General features: G+C 35.9%; 1 long non-coding RNA gene across 3 annotated transcripts in view; it reads left to right on the top strand.

Annotated features, from left to right (window-relative positions):
• LOC148225375 (uncharacterized) overlaps nucleotides 1-26,566 on the top strand; it is an 89,343-nt gene that overhangs the window by 50,943 nt on the left and 11,834 nt on the right. For 2 of the 3 annotated variants that reach the window (XR_015806516.1, XR_015806511.1), the window contains 2 exons: nucleotides 7,129-7,306; nucleotides 12,677-13,013. The exons of the other annotated variant lie outside the window; for it this stretch is intronic. This is a non-coding gene — a long non-coding RNA (uncharacterized LOC148225375). Of the gene's footprint in view, nucleotides 1-7,128; nucleotides 7,307-12,676; nucleotides 13,014-26,566 lie in introns of those variants that run through there. 3 annotated transcript variants of the gene reach the window in all.

Genomic DNA, 26,566 nt, shown 5'->3' with positions numbered 1-26,566 from the left:
CCAAGCAGTACTTTGATGAGTTGATAAAAGAGTAATTTTCCCCACTCTAAACTTATTCCATTAGGTAACATGTATTTGCATTTTGGTTCCAAATATTGGTATTGGTATAACAGTGGAATTTCAGTAGAAATTAAAACTATCTTCAGAGCCAAAATCTCACCAGATCTTAGACTTACTATTTTGTCATGACATTTTTCTGAATTCAATTTTTAGTAGTTTTAATGTAACTTTTTTTTATATTTGTTCTTGTCTGTGTGCACCTTCTAGCTTTGTTATCATAAGAAACACTTACTAAACATAAGAACACAGGAATGGTGTCCTGCCATCATAAGCATCAATATTAGATGGATGTTTTCATAAAGTGAGAAAGCTCCACTAAAAACCTGACAAATGGTGGAGGGTATTTGTGGGGATTTTGTTCCCTCATTCCTTTAGAAGGATGCTTCTCTCTTCATAGGGCTTAGATGCTTTTCATATTCATAAGGACTGTCCTAGTGGACCTGCAGCTCTGCTGTCTGCCTTCTGCTCGCAGCTCTCTGCCCTCATCTCCTTGTAAAATATTCCAATCCTCTTCTGTGCTGATTTGTCTCTCAACCTTGCGTCATCTGCGTTTCATTAGCATGATCCTGCTAATTGCACCAGTGTCATTAGTAGAAAGAGACTGCCCCTACGTCTAAACCTCAAGGAATTCCACAGACAAGTCTATCCAGAAAAATTACTGTCTTCTTAGCAAAGGTGTTTACACTCACTAGTACTTTTTCTTTTGGTAGAAATTGGGCTACCTTGAATTTAATAGTGAATTCTTTTATACTAATTAATCCAAATATTTATTAATGATGAGTATTCAAATTATTTGAGTACTGAAATATTCAAAAATATTCTGGAAAATTTTGTGCTGCCAGAAATGACAATTTTAATTTCACAAACTAAAAGTGTTTTAAAGTCTAAAATTCAAGGCCCCTACTGTTGTACATGATTTTAACCAGTTAGACTATTCAGCCTTGATGGTTTGCTCATTGTGTATTCTTTGTAGAATACACCAATATAATCTTTGGGACAATTTAAGTAATGCATACAAGCACACTCGCAAAGACAGAAGCACATGTTTGCTCACTAATTGCACACAAAATAAAGTGATTGTAAACTCATAAAATTATATTAGCTGGAAGTTACTAATAGACACTATCTTCACTAACATTGATAATGTTAGCATAGATTCATGCTTATCTGCCAACTTTCATATTAGTAAAATACTTATACTGGCCATAAAAGATCAAGAACAAGCTTTCTTCAAAAAGTCTATTAAATAGTCATGGGATGGATATCTATATTCTACTTGCACCACTGAACACAAAAATACAGTTGTTGCTTTTTCTCCTGAGGCAATTTCTAACCATAAGGCAGTCAGTCATTCAGAGAAATTGCATCCCTATCTCCTTAAGGCTAAGCATCTTTCTACTGTAGGAAATGCAATCTAATTACACTGGCAAATAAGCAGTCTTCTCAAATAGAATTCCATGTGACAGTAACATGTGATGACATTTAGCAGTGTTTATTTCATCGGAGTTTCTTTGTATTGCAAGAAGAGTCTAACCTGTACAGGAGAAATATCTTATTCTAACTCCATCTGATTTTGTGTTGCCTAAACAAAAAGCCATTTAAGCCTTATGGAAAATATTTTGTTTCAGTAGGGGTGTTTGTGGGATTTTAGTAACAATATCTACATTAGAATATGAGAGTTAACTTACCACTTAAAAAAAAAATTAAAACTTTTTGGTCTCTTGATTTGCAAACCCTTGCAAGTAGGGCCCTAATACCAGCGATAATCTTCCAAATCTAAAAGTCAAGCATGTTTAATTAGAATAAGCTAGAAGAGCAGGAAGAAAAACCTCTAGAAGCGACTATTTTTACATTGGTTGCCACTTAACCAAAGACACAAATACTTTATGTGTGGTGATAACACAGACAACTACTTTTTATCCTGCCTTTTAAATAAAGCAGTGTCTTTGGGGAACTATCTGCTAATGTTGGTTGTACTGAACACTGCCTCACTATGGGTTTGAAATTAAAGAAGAAATTTCAAAGGCAGAACAATTATTCCAGTTGGAGAGCTTTAGAGATTTCATGGTTATTGCACTGAATTTAAGATATCCTTATTGCTCTAGAGGTAGGCTATATCCATACTTCAGATGGCACTGTAGCTTCCTGGTAAACTTAGACAGTTTAAATGATTGAATTCAGGTACCAGAAGCAGCCAAACAGCATCTGCACAAAGCTCTTGCAGCTGCACAAATGTGCATTAATTTACCTTTGCTGAGAAGCCCCGATAATTCCCTCCAGCTGAGCTCTGCATTAGCATGGTTAGGCTACCTGCTTTCCTTGAGTTATGTTGAGTAACTTCACAATGCAGGGAAATACAGAGTAAAAGGAATCACCAAGGCTTGAAAGGTATGAATACAATGAATGGTCTCAGCAGCAGTTACAGGTATCCAACAATGTGGTGTTGTCCAAAGCATATAACAACTTGCAGTGCATACTCTTCCTCTGCACCATGATATCATGTAAGAATGTATGTGATGGGCATTATTTCTGTTCCAAAAATGCATCACTCTGTTATAGCCTAGTGTGGGTTTCCTCTTTTTGATTCAATAGGAATGGCAGGAACAGGGCTGAAACAGAGTGTCTTCCAGGACACAGCAGAAGTATTCTATTCAATTCCTCTGTTTCCTTCCTCTGTTTTGTCTGTTGATTTCTTTGATATTTTTCCACAGGAACTGTTCATCTGATTCTTGAAGCCTTTTCAACATTGCTCTGAGGAAATGCTTTTTCTGCCCAATAATATTTATGTGACAGATGGTGCAAATGACCACCACATTGATATTAGAGTAGTGTGAAATGATATTACTTACTGCTTGATGTTTCACCAGCTGACAAGGGTGGATGACTAGCAATGACAATTTCTCTGGTTTTTGCAACTGAATTTTAAGAGTAACTCCTCTTCACCTTTTTCTAAATGTCTCATTCCTACGTATCTCTTGTCAATGCTCTTGGTCTCTAAGGACATTTGCAAAGAAAATCTCTTTCCATTGGAGGCAGATCTCACCATCTTAGTCATTCTTAAGCAATCTATTATTTAAACTCTTCTTTCTGATACAGGCAGGTTGTCAGTGAACATTTGGACAGTTCCAGGTTTCTTAGTGTTTGGGTTGCCACTGTTATGGTCCACCAAACATGTCAAGAATTCACTTGTCTGGAACAATGAAGTCTAAATGAAAGAAAATGTAACCTTTATCATCTCTGATCTTTTCCCTACTACGCACATCCTCACTCTCCCTGAAACTAGCATACAACATAAAAAATATGCAGACTTCCAGCTTTAAGATGACAAGACTTTTCTTGTCAGGTTAAGAAATTATTTTCCTATTTCAATTTGCTCTGAATGTCTCTACTCATTATGTCTTGATCAAATTCCCTCCTCACATAATCCACAACTCTGTTTGCTGCTCTAAGTTCAACTCTTCTGGCTCCATGAAAACCCAGACTGATGGTCTCTCAGGTAACTTTCTTCCTTAATTTCTATGAGACTCCTTTTGACAAACTGTTGGTGTAAAGACTGATGTCAGGTCGTCTGCTGGCTCCTGAACTATCAAATAAGTTGTATTATATTTTCTTTTTTATTATTTCATTTAAAAGACACCATCTCTTTAAGGTATATGAAAGTCTACAACACATAAAGAATATGCATGTAATAGAACTGGAGAGTTCCTTTTTATTCCAAAAGACAGATAGTGTCATACAAGATTATTCCTAATTACTGTCCAGTCTGTTGGTAGAAACTTATTTTGAAAAATGAACTTTGGTTAATAAAGCAACATTTGGTTTCTTTAAGCTTGAACCCAAGGTGAAACTTTTGTTTAACTGTATTTTGCTTCTATACAAAGCAGAGGTCTGAGAATGCAGTGATTTATGACAACTGCTTATTCTCAAATGGAGCTATGAATAAAACTGTATAAAACATCTGCAAAGGGAGTCAAGAAACTTAGCAACACTAAGCAAGACTAACTTACTTTCCTATAATAAATAAGAAAGATCAGTTTCACTTCTGACTGCTTCATGATGAAAGCTGTCACTGCCCTTTTTTTCCTGTGTTTGGTTTTGGACACTTCTCTCCTTATGCTGACACTCAGCATTTGGAAAATCAGCACCACAATATACTTCTTCAAACCACACAATCCATGAAACCTTCCTAAGGAGCAGTAATAATGCTGAAAATGTGCAGCAAGGACTATCTGTCATATCCACTGCCCTGTAATTTACTTTGCTTTTTATTTATGACCACAAATTACCCCTTTCATGTCTATCTCCTGTGAAAAAACTCAAGCAAAGAATACCAGGCACTTTTTTTGTCCTGCATTTGTATAATAGCTACAACAGTAGCTACACAAGAGCACCTTGTTGGAACAAATGAAAACAGAATTTTTATTGAGATCTGGCAGAGTTACAGAACACAAGCACTATTGTGTTACATATTCAGCCTTAAATCATGAAACCACTTTCACTCTGGTGTGTCCCACTGCTTCAAAAGGTCAAACAATGTAAATTCTACCATTCAAGTAGATTCTATCAAGATGGAAAAATTCATATCCTACTGATTATATTAGGCCAACTGTTGGAAATAACAAAATTCCATTTAGAATTAAGAAAAAAAAAACCTAAAGAAAGCAAAATCTTTCTAAAAAATATTTTACTTTAAAACTATTATTTAAGCAATCCACATTTTCCTTTTAAAAATATATACCATAGTGTATATTTTTTTAAGGACAACAATTGCTATAATCTAAAGTATGGAAATATTTTAGCATTTATTTTCTCAGACTCTGAGTAGAATTTTTGGTCCTTTAGAAGGCAAAACAATGAAAAAATTTTGGTCATCAGGAAAGGTTATCAAAAAGAAAAAAAGAATCTCCATGACAAAGGAAGGAGAGAAAGATGTTCGTGTTCTCTTCCAGGAATAATGATGCTGATGTTCACAAATTTGCTTTTCTATTTTATCTCTGCTTAACCTTCACTCTCCCAAGAGGAATAACACTTGCCACTGACAAATTATTCTCATTGTGTCAAATGACACTAATCAAGTAATTTATTAGCATAAGTTTTCAACTGTTCCTCAGAACAACAGCACTAAATAGACAATTAATCCTCAAGTCATGCTGTGAGTATTAATAGCAACTGAAATGGAGGACAGTTTAGTAGGAACAATTTGGTCAATTGGGTAAACAATACATATAACCTCAAGTAACAATTTATTATTTATCTATCTAATATTCCGGTTGATCTACGTAGTCTATAGGAAAAAAAATTTATTGTGAGGCTCAGCAAGAAAATACTGCCCACTGCTCCAGGGAAAAGTGAGATTATGAAGATATTTGTAATAATTTTATTTTTAAAATAGATAATAGTTGAATATTATTTTAATCATAAAGAAGATTTTAATTTCCTTAGTGCAGCTTCACTTGGTTTCAGACTGATATTGTAGTCAGATTTTCAGAATAGTCCTTCATCATTCCCTATCTGCAAATCAGTGTCAACAATTGGACACTGACAGCCCCCTTCAAAAATTGGCTTTATACTCTTACTATGCCATTTCTTTTGCAAGCTCTTTGTTCACAGCAGTCAACTGCAAAAATCCTTGAAAATCATTCTGTGGGAATGTCTAAAATAAAGATTAAAGCACTGTGTGCAGCATGACTTGAGCAAGCTGCCCCAAATGACACACAAAAGAAATCTGCTAACAAAATGCCTAACACATATTTTTGGTCTGGAAAAAAATTCAACACATGATTCTGATCCTAAAAACCTGATTAACAGTAGCCGTGAAAAAACATATGAGTTCTCCCACCATGGTTTATGCTATGAATTGTTGGTATCTCAGCTATTCAAAGAACAAGTTTGTCAATCTCATATTTGAAACTTTATTAAAAATATCATCAAACATGACGTATAAAGACCTTGCACACTTCAGGATTTCCTCTTCTCACATAAACAAATTTTTTAGTTTGGGTCTAAGTTTAGCATTTGCCACATCTTTTGGAGGAACAAAACTATCACGTGAGATGAGCAACCTAAATTAATGGATCCATAACAGAAACAACACGTGCTTTACCATCCACTATCTACTATCAGCAAAATTTTGATTCAGAATTATCTGACTTTTTAAATTCATATTTACATTGTTTCAGACTTACTAGCAGATCATATTTCCTAAAAAATGCCATTATCTGCAGCTGTCTGAGCCAAGAACAGTAAGTAATCAGACAAGTTTGTCACAGCTTGTATTGGTTCACCTCCTTCTTGACTCATCTGGTTAAATCAAGTTTATGTGATTAAATGGTAATGAGATAATCAGGAGTATAGCAAATGAGTGGATGTTCTGCTAATATGTAAAGCTCTGTTTTTGTCATTTGCCTCTGCTTGGCAGAAATCAGGTTGTGAACAAAACTCCCAAGTGCTGAACAAGTTTGACTACATCTCAAAATGAAGCAGCTAAGGACAATTAACTAATTTGAAACAAAACTATGACAATGAAACAAAAATCTTAATAGCATGTTGATCATGCCACGCAATATTACAGAAATTTAACAGTAAGAAATATCTGGCATTACAAAGCATGTATATTGTATTTTTATTATTATTATTTTGTTTCACTGTTTAAAAAATCCTCCCATACTTCTGTGCATTAAAGGAAGACTACTGAAAGCAAAGTGTGGTGCTGTTAGAATTTTTTCTTTTGTTAGAACATAAATTACCTAGCTATCTGTAGGGACTCCAGGTCAGGAAGCACACAAAGAGCTGCTACTGAGAGCATGACTAAAACCTAGGTGCTTCTGTACTTGCTCAACTAATTCTTCAGGTTAAAAGCAAACACCTTCCTGAAAAAAATCCGGAGTTACAAGGCCTCTGCCAAGATAAGCATTGCAGCAACATCCAGCTGTCTGAGTTATATTCGAAGCTCTGATCTCTATGCTGATGAATATACTCTCTGTCAAAAATTGAGAACAGCAGTAGTGCTGTTCTCCTCTGTGACATCTTCATCCTGGCTGACAACTGTTTCTCTTCTCCTCCTCCTAGGCTAGTAGGAAGATAGCTGCTGAGATAAGATTGGGTTCATTCTGTTTCCATCAGGCTGAACGTGTTTGTTATTTCTTCCTTCCCTCTACACATTACATCTTCCTACTAAATGCTGTTCCACTCGCTTCCGTTTTTCCACTGATACTATCATTGCCTGGAAGAAATCTGGAAAACCCAGGTGAGCAGCGAGCCAGATCTTCATTTATCACCTGTAGAGCTGCTGTGCATCTTATTCCTCACTCCTGGTATCCTATTTTTAAACCAAGCACAATTTAATTATTGTTAATTGAAATTGCTTTGAGTATATTTCCCACCAACATTTGCTTACCACTGGGTTGATTGAACAGCTGAGCCATAATTTTCATTATTGGAGATGGCTTTGGAAGGATAGCTCTATCTGTGTATGGTGGCAAATGAGTCTGTGGTTTTCTTATGTGTTTAAAATTCAGACAACATTTTGGTGTGCTATAATAACACTTTAGAAACATGTCTAGTGTGATTACCTGGACGTGTGCCATGAAGCTGCACTCAGTTCTCTGTGCCATGAAGTATTTTCTTCCTATCTACCCTGACAAGCATATTCAGGTATTGTCAAGGTATAGGTGTCCACAGAGTATCACAGTTGGTGAAAATTACTGATCATTCACAAATTATTTTCCCTGGAGTCCCCCCAAAAATAAATTCACGTGTCCTTGAAGAGTGACTGAACATTAATCTGCAGGATGCGCACTACTGCACCATTCTCACTTCTCTGCATCACTGTAGGAAAAGGCAGGCAAATCAGATGTTGCCAAAACATAAGTGTTAAAAGGTAGAGTTTGATGGAAAAGAAGTTGTAGCATTTTTCTTTCACACAGAGGCATGAACTCAGTGAAAAGTGCCTGAGGACAATAGCCTAAAATTATGATACTTTTCTTCTGATAAGCTAGAAAAATGTCCAGAATTCACTGAAACTGTCAGGAAAGCATAAGTGGAGACTCTACAAGGAATGATAGTTTATGTCTCATCCTTCAAAAATTTCAGAAATATTCCTTCTGTTTAAAAATTTCACAGACTTCTGAAAGTGCACATTATACATCTAGAACAAGGGGAAAAAAACACTAGTGAATCAAGAGTCGTTTCTTTAAATATTTCCCTGATATTTTGGAATAAAAAAATAATGTTTGTATCAAGAATAGTGTGACCAGATGGACCAGGAAGTGGATCATCCCCCTGCACTCAGCAATGGTGAGATCATGCCTCAAGTGCTGCATTTCATTTTGGTCCCTTCAATTTATAAAGGACATTGAGGTGCTGGAGTCAGCCCAGAGAAAGGCTACAAGGCTTGTGAAGGGTCTAGAACCCTTCACACTGGTTTTATGAGGAACCAGGTGAGAAACTGTTATGACCTGCCCCCAGGAAGGCCAGGATAACCCAAGTTCTCATTAATAGGTCCCATGGGGCAAATTAGAGTGAAACAACAATGAATGATCAGTGTTTGTAAATATAGATATATACAGGTTTTATTTTAGAACAACTTAGTTGCAATGAAGGGCAGATATGTATCCAGTTTGGTTATTATCTACGTTAACATAGAAATATGAAAGCATAAAAATATAACTTGAAAAAAATCTATAAAGAAAAGATAGGAAGAGAAGGAAAAGATAAGAGTAGAAAAATACGAAATCACCACCCACGGACCTCACAACAAGACTTGGTTGTTGCAATTTAGTTGTCCGTTGGTGGAAGTGATGGCCTTGATCTGTCAGGACTGGGGGAAGGGACCCCTAAAACACAAAGTCTGCTGGGTTGAAATACACTCAGGCTAGATGGGAACATCCTGGTGACTCTCCTGTGTGGGGGCAAGTTTTACATGGTCTCTTGCAGTAGACACTTTTAGATCATGTGCAATCCTTTGGTGTAAAGCTGCTGAGGGGATCTGGGCATCTCTAATGGTTTATGACACCTCCTTGGCTGCCTCTTATATCAGTGCAGTTGAGGCAGTTATGCCCCATCAGACATTCCCTGGAGGAAGCAACATCGGGAAGTATTACAACTCAGAGATTTGTGTAAGGGAAGGTAATTGGCCCTCCAAAGTCCCACACTGCACGATTTGCCTCTTATTGGCTTCAAAGTCTGGTTTTTAGCCCCCAGGTCGTGATAGTTCACTGCCTCTGTCCTATGCAGACAAGCCATTACACACACAAAAACTCACCTTCTCCCTCAAGGGATGCAAACCAAGTCTTAGCAAAGCATCCTGGTGCCTCCTGAAATGAGCAAGTATTTTTATTAATCATTGATAGTCCAGTTTCTCAAAGCTGGCTTTGTTTAGTCTAGAGAAGAGGAAGTTCAAGGAGAATCTCAGGAGAATCTCATTACTCTCTACCACCACCTGAAAGGAGGTTGTCATGGGGGGGCCATGTCTTCTACCATGCCTGCAGTGACAGGACCAGAGGAAAGAGCCTTAGTCGAGATGGGATATTCAGATTAGGTATTAGAAAAAATTAATACTCTTAGGGTGCTCAGATATTAGAATAGGTTGCCCAGGGAGGTGGTGAAGTCACCATCTGGATGTGGTACTGGGCGATGCTTTAGTGATTCAGGGGTGTCTGGTAGTGCTGGGTGGATGATCTTGAAGATCTCTTCGTGAGAAGAGATGATTCTATGATCTCTTGATCATTGACCTAGATGATTCTATGACTTTCTTATTCAAACATTCTTTCAGAAATAAAAGAACACATTTTAGTGTATAGAAATAGCCTTTAGAATACTGATGAAAATTTCTAGTTCCGAGAATCCATAACGCTAAATTTAGTTGACTCATATTCCACAAAGGCTCAGGATCTACAAAAGAGTACTCTCTTCTCCTGGTTTCAATACTTTTCCTAAATATTATTTTAATAGATATTTGAGGGACAGAAAGAGGAATAATTGTATTATTGAGGGAAATAAGTGTACATAAAATTCTGCAAAGTGTGCTACAACAAATTGCATATCACCTTTTTAGACAGGAAAATACCATGTCTGCTTTTTTTCTGACTTATTAAACAATTTAATCACAATATTTCATTATTCAAGAAACCCTAGGCTAATTTCTCTCTTTAAGGTGGCTTTATGGTGGTGATCAGGAGAGGTGTCTGGTGATATGTAAGGGCTTCACATGCAAGCAAATAATTTTTAAAACCTGCAGTGCAGGGAATACCACAGATTTTGTCATCATTTCTCAAATAAAAAATAGAAGAAGCATCACTGGGGTCAAATTTTTTAAAGACTCATGAAATTTTGCACATATTCCTGGGCATAAGTTATGACTTAGGCAGTTAGGAATGATTCTGACAGGTGAGAATTGTCTCTTTCAGTGCTGACTTGTGAATAAGAGAATGCATAAAAATCATCTGAGGTACAACTCTCCAGTTTAGCCCATTCCAGGAAAATTATTAAGGAAGCTTTTCCAGTTGCCAGGACTGCAGTTTAATCTAGCCCTCAGGTATATAATGAATAGGTAGATTAGGACTTGATCAATCACAGCCCCTCACTTTACGCTAAAAACTTCTTTAAATGAAGTGGAATAAAAATATCTAGCAAACAATATTTAGAAATCCTTTAAAATAAATTGTAAAATTTTATTCTACATCATCCAATGTAATACCATCATTTAAAATAAAAAGTCCTTATTCAGCCTTTTTATTAAAAATTGAGACATTTAACCATCATAAATCTACAAAGGGGATCTATGCCTTCTGCCTTACTTACAGAAGTAATTAGACTGACACGTCCAAAGTGGATTTCTTGAGAATCTAGGATAAATAGTGAAGAGAGTGAAGAAATTTACCTATTGGTGCTCATGTCTGCTCTGTGGAAGGATTTATCCATTTTTTGATACATGTAAAGAACTTCCATTAAAGTTACAGAAAATCACTAATTTGTCTAGTCATCTTCATTCAGTCAAAATAACCAGGGAATATAGTCACACTTATAGAATCAATCTGTGAATTTTTTTCCCCTTTCCTCTGCTTGTTCCTAGTATTCAGTCTTATGACAAATGTAGAAATGGTAAACTTTAAAAAAAATTAACCATCTAAGGTTTAATTCTTCATGCAAGCATACATTACATCTAATTCCCTTTCCTTTTTTCCCCATCACGCAAGTATTTGATCTCCAAAAACTTAGGCTTTGAGCTTCCATCCAGAACCTTAGCCTTAAGTTAAAAATCTAAATCAAATTGTGAGTTCTAAGAAGTAAAACCAAATCATGTCTAAGTAAAGCCCTCTTTTTCCAAAGACAGCCAGAACATACAGAGGGCATTTCATGCCACTGCAATTTAGTTTTCTCACACTAGCAAGGTACTTTGTAGTGGGCATGAGAAGACGAAGCAGGATAAGACACATTCTCCACTCTCCCTTCACAGGTGCTGCCATATGGTACAGTTTTGTGCTGGTGTATGTACATCTTTCATTCCTTCCTTTCTCCCATGGGCAATCATCCATCATCCATCACTGCACCGTGTTCAGCATGCTGCCAGTGCAGCCTGCACCTCTCCAGGGGTACATTCTGCTTCAGTTATGCAAACCCCAACATTATTGCTGATTTCCTACAGGCCAAGACATTTCCCTGTGCAATTTAGCTTCATTAGAGTTACTGTACAGCATGCACAAAAAGATCATTTCTCTTTTAAAGTGTCTCTGTGTAAAACATTACAAATTCAAATTAGGAGTTCATGGCTTAACAAGAGATAACCCTGGCCTTTCTCAATGTAAGATCAGCAAAGTTTTTCCTTTACTGGCAAGACACATGGTCAGTGAATAATGGTTTTAGAAATTCTATTATTATTAAAAGGACAATGAAAATGGTTTCAGCATGTGCAGCAACCTTACTTTTCAATCCAAACACCAAATTGAAAAATATGAAGTGTGCCAACATCAAAAGCAGCAGCTCACCAGGTAATAAGATGAAAGCTGAGTGAAAATTCAGGGAAGCATTTGGAAAATTACATGTCTAGAATAACAATAATTGTAATAATGATATAAATATTTAATACGTTAATAGCTCTATATGTATTTACAAATATATATATTCACTTTTATAAACCATATATCTGTAGGTAATAATCTCCCTTTATAGGAGGCTTTTATGCATTCATATATATATATACACACTCATACGTGTACTTTTATTAATGCATGCACATGTATATATTCACTAAAGCTTTATTTTATATATATATATATATATATATGTATATATATACAATATTTATTAATTTGAAACTGTGTGCATTTTTGACTTTTACCAAATACAATCCATAGGGCAGTGATAGGTGTGGCAAACAGGGTATGCTGATTACGATTAAGTACAGACTGACCTTCTAGAGAAGCAGCAATGATTTGCATATGGTAATCTCTGACTGTATTTTTTCCACTTCACTCTTCTTGCTCTCTCAGACTTTTTAAATTAGTAAATCACATTGTGGCTGATATACCTAACAAGAGAGGTCATTTAGCGAAGTGTGGATCAGCATGTTCTGCTTCAACAGTATGTGATATCTTCAAAATCCCTTTCTTTCCTGCAGGGAAAGCAAAAGCTTCATCAGCTCCACTGTGCCAAATGTATTCTCCTGCAAATGGTACTCCCCACAAAAAAAAAAAAATAGTGAAAATCCTCACTCACAAAGAGCCACCCAAGTTATACCGTGCTGCACCACAGTGGAAGCATAGCCATCCATCTGCATGGCAGCCCTGTGCAGGATCCCTGGAGAGCTGAGGCAATGCCGAGGGCTGAGACATTGCAGCATGTTTGTGAAGTGCATTCTGTGAGGAGGCAAAGGGCCAGGGAGGCCTGGGGTCACTGAGTCCATGATTGCTTTGCCCAGGGGCTGGAACCACCACATCTGACATGTCTCCAAGCTCCTCTGGGTGAGTAGACAGAAATCTGGAGCTGAGCCCTGTGTCCAGATCTATCAGTGAAACAGTGCCAATGAAAAATCTTCAAAACTGTTCTGGCAAATAAATATTAAAAACACAATTCCACATTCACGTCTAGGTAACAGGGAAAATAAATACAGCTTGATTTTTCAGGCTCCATGTCCCAATTTTTGTAGGTTCTTTTCCTGTGAATTTCAGTGTAATTGCCTACTGCTGTCTTTAAAAGCTAACACTTAAAAGAAAAAACTTTTAGCTGGGTCTCAGTCAGGCCTCTAGAATTAATATGCTTCTGACAAAAGAAAATGTGGTCCTAGTGCATGCAGTGAACTGCAGGGGAAAATATTCGTAGTTAGATGTCTAAGTGGCTAATTTGCAGCTGCTGACACATGATGGGGCAGATACAGTGTCTAATACCTAGCAATTAAATGACATTGAAAATGAAAGGAAGTTTCAAACTCAGTTTGAAACTGAGTCCATCAAGAAAAAGAACACTGTAAAATTTGAAATTTCAAGTACTGGAAGACCACTCTTAGGGTTTTCTAATCTAGTATTAATACTTTAAAAAAATTCAATATTCAGTAGGCAGTGGGCAATCAGTAAACTAAGCACTAAACTAAACTAAGTTTAGTACTCTTTCTACAGAAAATGTACTTTTACATGTACACTGCCAGACAGAATACAATAATTCAGAGTCAGTTGCAGAGTTTTTATTCCTAAATGCACTTTTTGGTAACAATATTTTATGTGAATCATTAATTCTTACACTTAAAATATGTATCCTTGAGCTAAGAAGATATGGTACATCCTTATTCTTTACAATCTGCAAAAAAACCCCATCCTGATACTGATAATTTTGAAGCAGATATAAAGAATGACAGCATTAGTTGATTTCAGTAACATGTACTGCATTCTTCTATAGAGCTATTTAATACAAGTCTGCCTCCTATAAAGCTATTTAATGCAAGCCTGCCTCATGCTGGTTTCCATTTCCACTGATGCTCTCTAGAGCTCATCTGCTCTAAAAAGAGCCAGATCTATTTCCAGGATATCCAGGGTAAATTGAAGGGATCAAATTACTCTCACAGGCCAGGCTCAGCTCTTAGTAGTTGCTCAGTTCTGGTCGGTGGCTTTTGACCCCCAACACCCTCAATATCCATAAGGGCTGCTTAGCTCCTGCTCACACGCTTTGCTACATCCATCCAAACCTTCACAATAACAGACATGAATAGAAAAGTGAGGATGTGCAATCAGTGTACAGTTCCATATTACAAATCAATACTTAAAGTGCTTTCCTACATTTTCAAATCAATCAGAGAGAGAAGTTATTAAGAGCAAAACAAACTCGCAATAGATTTTTAAGAAATTGGAGAGGGCTTTTCCATCATGAATGATTCCCCTTTTTTTCTGCTTTATAGAACAATTCTTCAACACAAACTATGAGGGGTTTTTTTTTAATTTATTGTTATCAGATTCAGCTTCATCATTTTTAATGGAATTGTATGTGCCTGCAACAATTATGGCTTTCTCTTTCTATTCTACAGCAGTCTAGCTTCACGACTCAAAAAAAAAACTTGTTGAGCCTCTCTTTGTCCTAACACCAAAGGCAACAGTATTGGATAGATTCAGTTCAAATACTCAAAAGAGTATTGAATATTCAGAATTAAAATGCATACACCTCCTTTCTATCTGTGCAACACTGAAGTTGAGAATTGAAGACATTCTAGGGGTAGGAGAGTTTATGAGTCTTATTTACAAAAAACAATTATTAAAATTCTAATTATTAAACTTCTACATCATGTGAGGATGAGCCTTGATCTGGTAAGTTATTGAGCAGGAGTTTCTATATGCTTAAAAAAGATACATGCTTAAAAAGAAGGTATGATGAGCAACCCTAAAACTCCAATAAAATGAGCAGGCAAATATGGATTTTTTTCAGTGAAACTGATCAGACAGACTATAGAAATATCTGAAGAAGGAATCACAGTTATTTTTTTGGTTTTCAAAAGGGATCACAAAAAAATTTATGGGGTTTTTAAAGTGCTCTCAGAATATTCCCATATTCTTCCACAGACAAACTTTATCTGTTATGTTCTAGTTGCACTGATAAATGCAGTGGGAAGATGAGGCCTTGAAGAGGCTTAAAGTTTAAGGCTAGTTCCACTTACCTTTTCGTTAATAATATGTTTTGGTTTTAGTTACAGTACTTTGTGATAGCATTTTGAGAACCAAAATCTTAAAGATTTAGGGATCATAATATGAAAAATAGCAATGGATTATATTGCAAGCGTATATTTTTTCATTTACCCACAGTATAAAGGATGAAATTTGGAAATTCTTGCTTGAAATCCTGTTCTTGTTCCAGATTTATAATTTATCTCAACAAAATTAGTAGGTAAAGTTGTGAAGTTCATGGACCAGATTTTCTAAGATACTCAGATGTCTAAACATGCATCTGAGTATCTAGAAGGACTGGCTTTAGGCATGTAAATGCTGCATAAAGTTTAACACCCTCAGTAATGACCTTTGAAAATACAAACCTATGCGAAGATTATTTTGAATATAGGAAAAAAAAATTCCATCTTCTTAATCAATGACTGATGAACAGACACATTCTGTGATGCAGAAGAAAAGACATCAATGAATGAAGAAATTAACCAATTCAGATGAGCTAGCTGAAAATATCCTGTATACAGTTGAAAGACAAATACTAATTTTTGTGCAAGGCATGTTTCCTTGATAATATGTGAAAAATCTATCTGTACATTCAGATAGAAAAGAAATAGGCAGAAACTACTTATCATAACAATGCAATAAAATAGGTTGTTACTGTCCTAGTACATCTATACAGAAATAATTAATACAATTTTAAGCAAATGGAAAAGTATAAGAGATAAATGCAAGTTATGGCAGCATCAGACTCCAGTTCATACTGAGGTAGTTTATTCTGTTTTTTGGACTCCACAAATGTACGGCTATGAGACATAAACTAGCTAGTTTTACATCATCTTGTTAGCACTATTCTATATTTCTTACCCTTCTGTGGCTTCAGTGCAGGCACACCCTCTCAAGCTATGTTGTCAAGAAGACAAAAATTCAGTTTCATCTTTTCCTACATGGAGTATGTAGGGTTTCCTGAAGCAAAATACCTTTTTGTAGCCTCCACTGGGACCTGCAGCTCAAGTCCTGTCCTACATCCAGGCACTGTCCTTGTGCCAGTATATCATATAGTCAGCTGCAGCTTGTACTTCATACCAAGGACACAAGAGTACTTAATGGCCATTAAAAGTAATTAACGGTCTTAGAAGTTGCATGTTTGGCAACCACTGCATATGACTCCTTAGCAGAGGTGTCTTTCTGTAAGCCATCTCACACATAAACCATAATCCCAGACCTCAGAGCTATTGAAAATACTCTTATAGCCACTTCAATGTGATTGAAATTCCAGTCAGAGACTGTAATTTTTCCAGCAAGTTTTCCTCTAAGAAAACCTTTGGTAAGACAGACTAGTAGCTGCCTGGTTTGGATACTTTGCACAAGGAAGTATTCTTTGTGCTCATCACTAGTAAACTCCAGGCTCTGTGAATCTATCCAGGATTATATTTCCTGTCCTCCCTGATACTATTCATCAATTCTCACAGCATTCCAGACCTTAAGACAAATATTCTGTCTTTGTCACAGATCAATAATTAAGATTCCACCCCCTATCTACTGTCCCCTCAATGTTCAGACACATACTGGCACAGAAACAGGAGCACGCCATTTGAGGTAGAATATATTTTCTGGGCACAGTAGACCTTCTCCTCACAATTTCAACCACAGCAGTTTTACCTTAGTTTGCAAAAACATAAATTAGATTGCAGTTCATTATTTTATCTAACACTGAAAAACCAAGTCACAGAATTCAGCTCCATCAACCTTCTACAACCTTGAATTTCAAAATAATGGAAAAATACTCTGTGGGAAGAGGTTCTGTTTTCTTTCTTTGCCTCATGTTTACAAGGTAATTCGTATTCTTTATGTAGTGGTAATGGCCAATAGATATCCTTCTTAAAAAAATTAATAAAATTCATTCAATTCCTCTGTTTTCCTTCACTCATTGACATCTTAGACATACCCAGGTACACAGCACATGCACATTTGAGCATTTTTTGACTTCTCCTTTCTCAAGCAGAAATTATTGAAAGATCACAAAAACAATAATAAGGAAAAGTATATAAACAAGTCAAACATATAATGATCATTTCCTAGTCCCTGGGTATTAGATGGACTTCCTGATCTGGAAGTATAATTTTCTGACAAAATCAGAGAAGAAAATTTAACCCACTCCTGTGCAAGTCAATTATTCTGGAACACAGTCAAATGTTTAACAAGAAACTATGAATACACAGCTCTAAATTTTGATGATAGTTCAAGTACTAACTACATAACCATAAAAAAAAATACAAAACATTTAATTAGTTAAACAGGCATCTCAGACCAAAAAGATAAATTATATCCAGATTTGGAGGTTTTTTAAAACATTTGTATTCCTCCCAACACATCTCAATAATCAGAACAGGCTATTTTGAATCATTAGTAAAACAAGAATCAGCCATTAGCACTGATAAAAATCATAGTAACCCAAACCAAGTTGGTGAATTACAAAGTCAAAAAAGTAAAAGGGACAAGAATGTGGTTTCTGTTTGAATTAATTAAAGCTGTACCAGTTTATATCAGAATATTGCTCAGGAGTAACTTAGCAGTATGTCTATCCCTAGAGAGACACAAATTATGACATATTTCTATAACTAAAGTGACCTGAGAAAATTTCACAACACAAATAGGCAGCATCAGCCTTAATCTTCTTTTAATTTATTTTACACACAGAAACAAGTTGGTGAGAAGACCAAAGTCATACTGAAATCAGTGTAGAAACAGTGGAAGCACGACAAATAATCATGTTTTATTTTTAGCTCTTTGCCCTAGCAGCTCCCTCCTTTGCTATGATTTGTTAAAGAGAACAAAACACTCATTAAGACAGATTTCAATTTGTTCTTGCCCTGTGCTGCAGGTCATCCTTTTGTTTTCCTTAGGTTGAAAGCCAGCTTGGTGCTCCCCACCCCGCTCACCCCAGCTTGCACAGCAGGGGTGACTCGCCCTACACTCTGGCCTTTAAGGACACATTGCAGGGCAAGTGTCTTCTCTGCCAGGAGCAGTGGAGTAATGCAGCTACACGAGCTGCTTTCGTCTCAAATGGAAGAACAGTACTGGGGAAAAGGGCCCTTGCATGTAAGATATCCTAGTGAAGTTCTTTATAATTAGAGAAATATTCTTTCTACTGAACAGGCAGCTAGAGCTTCACACTGTGCATTAGAAAGATGAACACAGGAGGCTCATGTTGTCATTCAAAACTGTCATTAGAGGGGTTTAAACAAATTATTAAAGACTTTTATTCACAAAACTAGACCTGTAACCCATGCTAACACTGCTGAGCTCCCGTAAAAGAGACGTCAGTCAACTCCCTTAGAACAATCAAGAGTAATATCTGCATCTTAAGTGACTGTACCCATAACCTGAATTCATAAAACATTTTTAATCATCCATTGCTAAAGTGAATCCATTAAATCACACAATCAGATCAAGGGGGGAAATGGCAAGAACAGGAACAGAACAAGAGTCTGCTTTTCAAAACTATAACCATTCAAAATAAATGAGAAATGGCATTGCAAGATGACCAAGTCTACTCCCTTAGACCATATTTTTTTTTTACATCTGCTCTCTACTGGCCGTTTTCAACTAAGAAGTGTTTTGTTAAACTCATAATAGGAATAATGATTTCAGTGAATAATGCTTTTAAAAACCACTAGACTGAAGAGATCCGCTGGGTATGCCTATCTCCTTGATACATTTTGTGATCCCTAAAGCATCTCCATAACTTGCACTATGGAAACAGAAAAATACTATACTACTATGCTGATATATTATTGCAATACAGAACAGGAGACTGTTCCCAGGACTCTCATATGACTATATTTATGCCAGTTATAGTTGCTATATATACATCCACACTTGGAATGAATGATCTAAAACACTGCTTTGAAAACTGCACGTTTCACACCTTGAGGACTAATCCTTAACAATTTACAGCCATGTTCAGGAGTAAACTCTTGGTCATTTTGCATCAAATGGTTGCTATGTAGATTTTCAAATTTCTGGATCCCTAGAGAATCTTTGATTTTTTAAAATGTATTTTACCTTCTTAGAAGAGGAAGAAGAATATTGATCTCATCACACAAAAGGCCATTATGAATAATAACGATGAAAGGTTTCTATTAATGTTAATAATGGCAATGTATCTGTTTGACTAATGAGTAAAACATAGACTGGAGAGGTCAGAAGTTAAAAAAAAAAATTGCTAAGTTGCTCCAGGATCTGATCCAAACTCCCTGAAATATAGGCAGAACTTTTCAGTGGGCTGACCTACAGTGAATAAGACAGAATGCAGAAGTCCTTTTGAGCCCGGTGGGAGGCATACTTGTACAAAGTACTCCTGATATTCATTTGTACATAATATTAACTTTGCAAGCAGAGAAATCTTCGTGTATTTTAAAAGGCTTTTCTGCTATCTTAAACATTCACAGATAAAAAATTTGGGCAGATGTCCTAGTTTTTCTCACAGGTGCTGTGAGCCATGTGGGCATGACTAGTTTGTTATTCCATACCACCCACATCATTGCTGGTGGGTGTGGTACAGGAAGGGGTGGACCAGCCTGCACGATCCTGCTTGGGTGTTTGTCCATCATTGTTTTTCATTGCCTTGGGGAATTCCAGCAGAAGGTCCAGCATCTTGCCTTTGTCTCGGGAAAACTGCACGTCCCTGCCAGGCTGTGGAATCATCCACTCTGCTCTCTTGGTCTAGGAAGATGTATGGAACCCATGGGTGGAATGGATATCCACCCATGGAATTCCACGTGTGGAATCCAAGGTGCTGAGCACCTTTCTGTGTGTAATTCACTCTCTCTTTTATATACTCTTGTTATTAATATTGTTGCTGCTGCTGTTCATACCTTATCCCATTTATCATTATCAGTAGATGATTGTCTCAACCCTTAACCTCTGCCTTTGTCTCTCTCTCACTGGAGGAGGGCAGGGGGAAGAGGGAGGACTCATTTGGAGTCTAATTCCCTGCTGATTCCAGCAGAGCTGCAGGAAAGAAATCCTCTTCTGTGCAACCCGATGTGCTCTCATTGAAAAATTATACCCTGCACCAAATTAATAAGCACTTTCTAAAATATTTTTCATAACTACTAAATTATTTTTCATGGTAGACAGTTGTATTTATGTCAATAATGCATATTTTCTCAATTTTCACTCTTTTACATTTAAACCCCAAACAAAAGGCCACTTAACTCTTTTTTCCATATTCATATCTACTGAATAAATTTTAAATATTTCACTTATAAACTAAATATCCTAGCATTATGATTTTCCTTTTAAAATGAATTTGTGCAGCTATAAGTTTATTCTATCACTATTTTATTATCTCCTTTTGTTCATTTGTGCTAAACTTGTATTAAAGAATGTACAGCAGTCTCTCAATAGAGCATACTGTAATTATACAAAAACTGTACTGATATTCCTTATTTTATGACATCAGCCTCCACTGTGTTAACCAGAGCAGAACTCTGTCACTGTATCAAATTATAAACATACTATCAAAATGCAGTTCACTCTGTGCTATTGCACATCCTCACTCTACTCATCCCTGACAACTCACTCTAAATTACTACTTTGCAGAAGTTTAACTCTCTTGAGTAAATCTTTTAAGCTAATTTTCCCTCACTTTTCATTTTTCACTCTGTAATTCCAGGTTCAATCTATTTGTACTGCTGTCAACCACTTATGTATATGTATACATGCATTCCTAAATGTGCATATATTAAGCATGTTTGTATCTTTTTTCCAGTCATTAGGATAGAAGCACAGTCTTTATCCCCTTAGACATCCTGCTATACCTCATTAGATTTCTCTCTGTGAACATGTTGCCTGTGCATTAGTCATTTTTAGTATTTCAAACACTGATTTCAGTCTCTAATAGTTCTAAAATTCAAACCAGAGAGTTGAAATCTTTCAACAAAACATTCATCGATGTGTACCAAGACTTTTTAAAAAATGCAAATGCATATAAAATAAATTCCATTAGTCTGCTAATTTTGTAATGTTGTGGAAAAGAAGGACTGACAGGAATTCTCAATTAAATAGTAATTGGATCAGTACAGTTTAGGCCTTTTTTCTTTTGAAACTGCTCAACTTCTGTATCTTCTGTCCTGACAGAAACATAAGATTGCTTCCTTTAATACATTTTCTAGGATTATTACTGAAATTTGGTAATCCTCTATGAAAACTAGACTGATGCTACAAATCTACATTTCTACCCTTTACCTATCCTCATTAAAATGAAAAAATGTTTAAAAGACATTTGAAATATACTTCTCAGGAATACACACGTTTTGTATGTATTTTTGTATTTGTACTTTTGTACTAAGATTAAAAAAAAAAAAGTTAGGAAAAGAAAGATTTGCATATGACCACTCAGGCACAAGAAGAGAAAATTATATACCAAAAGAGAAGATTTACCTTAGGTATTAATGCATCAGTGATTTCTTTTTAAGATCTCTAGATTTTTAAATTTTTTATTTTTTTTTAATTTAATGAAATTTCTAAACAGAAAACTGCAAAAATGCAGACCAATCATACTATAGCACTTAATTATTAGTTGAAAACATGATATAGAAGCTTAAGAACTTCCATATAAAGCAGAGAAGGGTCAAACTTCTCTGTTGGATTCAGGAGGAAAAGTCCATCTGGTAGAAATCATCATCATCATCATTTTTGGCCCCAAAATTGTGCTGAGAAACTTATTTGACTATGAATCATACCAGTGCCCCACTCCAAAATATCCCAGGAGAAAAGTTCTTGAGGAACTATCCAGAAATCTCAGATGAGAGAAGCAGAGGTAACCAAGGAACAGGCATGAGATTTTCAGAGGGATGATATTTAGGACTGAAGACAGTGTTTTTATTTTGTTTTTTTTTTTGACTGGGGAGTGATTACCCACAGTAAAACAAAATTATTTGGGGTTTGCTTGGGGCTTTATATATTTTTTCCTCTGGAAGAATAGCTGACTCCAGGGTTAAAATGACTGCTTGTGTCCATGTTTGTGTCTACATATGTGGATTCATGTATATTTGCATGGAAATAACAGTCTTCCTGTTCTCTATATCAATTCTATTTGAGTCTGGACACTGGCCATGAAGATGCTTGTACTACAAGCTAACTAAACTGTAGCATAAATCATCAACGTTTACTGCTTTCTTAAATTCATGTAACAAATAAAAGGCAGACTAGCATGCAGGGTAATTTGGATGTGTGTAGCACAGCATCAACTTTACAGGAGGAAACTCATTTCACTTAAGTGCAATCCCCAATTTGCCCAAGAGTTTGGCTGCCTGGCACTGGCTGATTGTTTCTTCCAATCCTCCTTCCCTTCAATTTCACTCAATATCTTCTCCAGTTACACTCTTCTATTTTATCCAGTATTAATTGAAGGGCTCCCCTGTAGGGAACCTCATGGAATTAATGGCATATTATGCTTTTTGTTTGATGGGTGAGACTAGAGATTTGGACGCTTCTCTTTTCAATAAGAGCTCATATATAAGTCTATTCCTACATATAAAATATTTTGGTTGAGATCTTAATCATCCCATAATAATAGCAATTATCAATATATGTCAATAATGTACGTGAAAGATAAAAAATATTAAAGGGACATCAATCTTCCTTCTTTAACTGACAAGAAGCATGCTCATGAGTGAACACTGTCACCTCAATGACTTCTCAACCTCTTCTGAAAATATATGAGAAATCTAGAAGGACTTTAAGCTACACAATGGAAGTTCTCAAACACATATTTTACAGACGTATAACCTAAAATTAGTTGAAACTGTTCAGAATATACTTTTTCACGAGCAGAGGTAACATACTTTTGATTAAACATGTTTCTAGGTTTGAATTTCTTAAAGGTCTTCAGTGCTTAATTTATAAGCTCAATGTGGGTATTTTGGATAAAGGCTATATCACAAAACTATGATAACATCCTATAAAATTTGACTGTAAAAAACAATTTTTTCATACATCATTCCAGACTAAAATAATGTTCTCAAACTCAGGAAAAAAAGTCAGATTTCAAAGTTTGTAGTTAAGAGTTCAGATCATTTTCCAGATGGTTTACAAGGGAAAGCCATCCATGGGCAGTGCTATAATTGCAAATAGAACATGTACATAAGTGCTTATGCCCTGGTTTGATGGTGTTCTACCAGTTTCTCATTGTTAAAAAAGTCTTTTGGAAAACTGTTTTGAGACAACTTTAATATAAAAAATCCTACTTTTTCAGTAAAAGTTGTATTAGTTCATCAGCTAAAAAATTATATATTCTAGCATACATTTATTACACAGTGTTTTATTTAAACAAGTTTGGTTTTCAGACTATTATATTTGAGTAGGAAGATAATATTTGTGTAGTGATTTTCAATAAAATCAATATGTGTATGTTAATATTTATTTACTTATCTTTTCAATAAAATCAAAATACCTAGATTTTCTACTTAATTGCTGTACCTTTGACTTTGTTACATTTCCTGTAGGCATAGACTGCTCAGAAATATCTGAAGGAAAGGTTTTATCGATCTATTATGAAAGTCAAACTAATCCAGATGCTAAATTTCACTGAATGTTTAATTCCATTAATATATTTATGACTATGATCACCGAGGCAATTTTCTGGAAAACAAATACAAGGTGCCAATATATATGCATATGATTATGAATGCATTTAGGGAAAATAATCAAAATTATTCATCAATAGAGGTAAAGCAAAAAAATACATACTCTAGAGATATGATACTGTGCAAAAAATTTCATTTGATTTGCTTAAATTTCATTTGATTTGCTTTCTAGCACATAGTCCACAGCACAGGCAGAATGTAAGTGGATTTCTAGTTCCTACACACAAGAAGTGTTTAGGTTTATTTAAAAGTCACTTCTTATTTCTTCCAAGTAGAGCTGCTTCTGCTCACTTAATTCTTGTATTTGCGTGATGATTTGTCAAACTAATAAAAGCCTAAAGTAATTAAACCCAAAGATTTTAGGAAGTGAGTTGTAAAATTCCAGCTTCTACTTTATTATTTCACAAATTTAAAATATGTAGGTGAAAATTGTCTCATATTGCATCTGAAATAATTAGAATTTAACATTCTAATTTCATATATTGCATTTCAAAGAAGACAGCATCAGAAACTGTTCTGAGAAATCAAATCTTCATATATTATGTCATTCCGGAAATAAATAAAATAAAATAAATCAAAGGACAGAGAAAAAATTGATAAAATCTTGTATTAAAATTCAAAGAAACTAAAAATTAAATAAAAACACCCAGTTTTATTTAATTTATTGAAAGATTATTTAATAGCAACTACCTTATCAGGGTGTACAGAATAACCCAGTGTCCATACTGACACAAGATGAGAACATAATTTTACCTTGTATTCATAAAATGCGTGTCACAATGCAGTCTTAATCCTAAGATCACAAGGCAGTCATAACAAGTAAGCTAAGCAGCAGCACCAGCAAGAAAGATTATTTTAAAATAGAATTCACACAAGCTAGAACCTTCAAAAAGGTATACATAACACACTGAATTTACCCACGTGCTTAAGCATTTTAAGGCTCAGGGTCTATGCTAATGACAAAACTGGTAGGCAAAACATGCAGATGGGTAAGGTCAAGAAAGAGGAAAGAAAGAACAACAGTAACACAAAAATATGTTCCACACAGAATGTGTGAGCTGCTGCCTGCCAAGTGGTTAGCAGTAGGCAGCACTGTGTAGGCACCAGGGAAGAAGCCAGGCGTGCAGAAGGAGCACGAGCTAGAGGTCTGCTTCATAAGTACCACATGGAAATAGGTGTTCAAAGTCTGGCCTAATATTTCACAAGTGAAGATCATATCATATCAGGATCATAACTACTGATCTTATGTCTTCTAAATGCCTAATTCAGCTAAATAATCTAGCTGGACAAATTTACCTTTTCTTTTTAAACACTTTGGGGTCAGAGCAGAAATTCAGCATAAAGAATATACGCAGCTGGAAGTTTCTTATATTACTTTATATGGTATGTTTTCCCAAAATTGATTGTATTCAACATGGATTATTTGCCAATAAAACCTATGTGGTGTGTTTGAGATTTTGTAGCAGTTACATTTAGTCTTCAACATCTGGAGAAAATCTGAGAGCAGTGGGTTAACAAGAACAATATGATGTTTAACAAAGACAAAGTCTTTCACCTGGGAGAAGGTAACCAAAAAACAGCCCAGTACAGAATAGGATCTGTGTGGCTGGGGATCAGCATTGCTGGGATGGCTCCCGGGGTCCTGGTGGGCAACTAGCTGAATATAAATCAGCAGTGCACTTCTGTGTCAATGAAGGTAAATCCCATTCCGTATTGAATCTGCAGGAGCATCCCTAGCAGAGCTGGAGCCATGATCCCACTCTACTCAGCACTCGTCAGGCTGCACCTGCAGTACTGTGTTCAATTCTGGTCCCAACAATTTGAGAGCGACATGGAAAACCAGAGGGGCTCCACAGGAGGACCATGAATATGACCAAAGCACTGGAAGACCTGCTTTGTGAGGAAAGACTGAAGGTGTTAGCTCTTTTGTCCCTGGAGAAGAGATGGCTTACGGGGAACTCATCACAGTATTCCAATACTTAAAACATGGCTACAGAGAGAGCAGAGGCTCTTTCTCCACAAAGAGTGACATGGAGAAGACCAGAAGCAACAGGATAGGTTTCATCTCAGCACAAAAAAGACATTAACTACCAACAGCCATTCACTGGAATGGGATGTGGCAGAGTACCCATCACTAGAGTTTTTAGACATGCAATTGCACAGCGTGCTAGATAATCTCATCTAGGCTCCCAGTCTCAGAAAGATTGGATTCGATGATCTTCCAAGGTCCCTTCCAAAATGGTCTGTCCTGTGATTCTAAGATATTTGTCATTATAAATTTGTAATTGTGGTTTTATAATCTTAATTTGTAACGGTTTTCCTTGTTTTTAGATCTAAGCAGTCTTGGACTTGGATCTGCTGTCTCCATATGATTCTTTTACCAGTTTGAAGGAAAAGTCAGTGTAGTTCTATTATTTGAACAGATTTATATTACTATGCAGAATCATCTTATGCAGTTAAAAAAGAAATTTACAAATCAACACTATTTTTAAAAAATGTAGTGCTATTATGGTATTCCACTACAAACTCACAACCACAAGAGATAAACATATTTCCTTTGTATGGGAATTTTAATCAAGTTAATAGCACTGTAAATTTCATAAATTACTTATTTTAGAACCAGCACTCTAAATCTGTAAATTAAGTTCCAACCAAATTAACCTGCCATTGTTTGTTTGAGAAAGCTGAGTAGAGACCGTAAGTATTCTTTTATCT

The sequence above is a fragment of the Sturnus vulgaris genome, chromosome 1 (assembly GCF_052056855.1).
Source record: "Sturnus vulgaris isolate bStuVul1 chromosome 1, bStuVul1.hap1, whole genome shotgun sequence".
In the NCBI taxonomy this organism is placed as follows: Eukaryota; Metazoa; Chordata; class Aves; order Passeriformes; family Sturnidae; genus Sturnus; species Sturnus vulgaris.
This window is presented reverse-complemented; position numbering and strand designations above follow the sequence as displayed.